We start from the raw sequence: 1,689 nt of genomic DNA on the forward strand, positions 1-1,689 counted from the left end.
ACCAGGCAGCTTGCTAACACTAAGCCTCCGTGTCCTCTCTTGTCAAAGTCGGGTGGGAACGCCTCCCCCTCGGGAGAGAGCTATGACCTGTGTGATGAGATATGACCTGTGTCACGTGGGTAGCCTGAACTCCTGCACACAGTAGGCGCTCAGCCAAGTTCTGTGGGCTCCTTCTCCCTGGGAAGATCTGACAACACATCTCCTGCTGGAGTTTTAGTTCCTCCCCTTCTTCCTCCGTCTTTCGTGCTCCCCTTTGCCACAATTTTCCCTTTTCCCTTTTCAAAAATTTCTTTTTTTTTTTTTAATTTTTTAAAAAAATGTATGGCCACACCTGCCACATATGAGAGTTCCTGGGCCGGGGACTGAATCCAAGCAACAGCGTCACCTATGCTGCAGCAGCGGCAACACCAGCTTTTTTAATCCACTGGCCCCGGGGTGGAACCACACCTCTGAAGTGACCGGAGCTGCTATAGGCGGATTCTCAACCCACTTCGCCACATCGGGAACTCCGTCCCTTTTCACGTTCCAGCAACTTTTGGCCGGCAGTGTCCCTGGATACACGGCTCTCCAAACCCCAAGTGGGGACGGGAGTGAGTGCATTGTAGTGCGCACAGACGGTAGAGCTATTATAGATGGGAAGGACCACTTCGGCATCACGGCTGTGGTCGTGAGAAAAACTAACACCAAATGCATCTATCTGACAGGCCTGGAGCCGTTGCTGTCTGCTCCTCGGGTTTCCACTACCAATGCAAGAAGAAAGTATCCTTGAGCTTACTGTCTGTCTGATTGTGGCAGCCCAGATTGAATGGGGGAATACAGGGGGAAAATATTTTGCAACTCACAGGTAACCTTGTGAACATAAAAGTCGGCTTGACTCCAAAGCATTTAAGTTTACAAGAAAAAAAAATTGACATCAATAAAACAGGCAATCATAGCAATGAAATTTGCTGCTGTTTAGCCAGCTCCAGACCCAGGGTCTGAGCCAAATACTTTTCCCCAGTTAAATCCCCATTCCATCCCAGGGACCCAGGCACCGTTGTTAAGCCCATTTTGCAGGTGTGCCAGCTGAAGCGAGAGAGAGGATGCCTGTGTTGCCCAAGGTTACAAGGCTTGTTGAGGGAGGAATAGGTCACATTCTGTAGACCCGTCAGTCAGCCGAGCACCGTGGTTGAGCTAAGTGGTGGTGTGTAACCTGGCACAGTGGGTGGGAACGTGACCCTGGCCTGACATCCCGGCTACGAGGTTGCTTTGGAACCTTAGCAAGCGACGGCTCTGAGACTCAGCTGTTCTCACATGTAAAAGGGGGGCCTACACCATCACCAGAGCATTTTGGCAAGGATTCTGCCCATTAAAAATACCTGAAGAGCTTAGCACAGTGCCTGGCACACAGTTTGAGAGGATTAAATAAGTTAATACATGTAAAGCAATTGGAGCCAAGCCTGGCACAGGATAATTGCTGCCTAAGTGCTTGCTTTCATTATTGTCCTTGCTGATGCCGGGACCGTCCAGGTTACAGAGAAGCCCCTTCGCCAAGGACCCCATGTGTGCTTGAGGGTCGAGTGAACCCTCAAGATCCGTCATGATCTGGGTCAGAGCCTCTGTGACACACAGACCCCTCGCAGCCCGTGCGGTCTTGGGGGATAAAATCAGATTTTACACAAATATCTGAATAGACAGCTTCTCTTAAAA

The 1,689-nt window shown here is 50.2% G+C and overlaps 1 non-coding gene across 1 annotated transcript; it reads left to right on the forward strand.

Moving 5' to 3' along the window:
* Positions 1-687: 687 nt before the first annotated feature.
* On the forward strand, positions 688-821 carry LOC125137038 (small nucleolar RNA SNORA31). The gene has a single exon (XR_007137347.1). It is a non-coding gene; the product is annotated as a small nucleolar RNA SNORA31 (small nucleolar RNA).
* The last annotated feature ends 868 nt before the right edge of the window (positions 822-1,689 follow it).

This window comes from Phacochoerus africanus, chromosome 9, assembly GCF_016906955.1.
Source record: "Phacochoerus africanus isolate WHEZ1 chromosome 9, ROS_Pafr_v1, whole genome shotgun sequence".
Classification (NCBI taxonomy): Eukaryota; Metazoa; Chordata; class Mammalia; order Artiodactyla; family Suidae; genus Phacochoerus; species Phacochoerus africanus.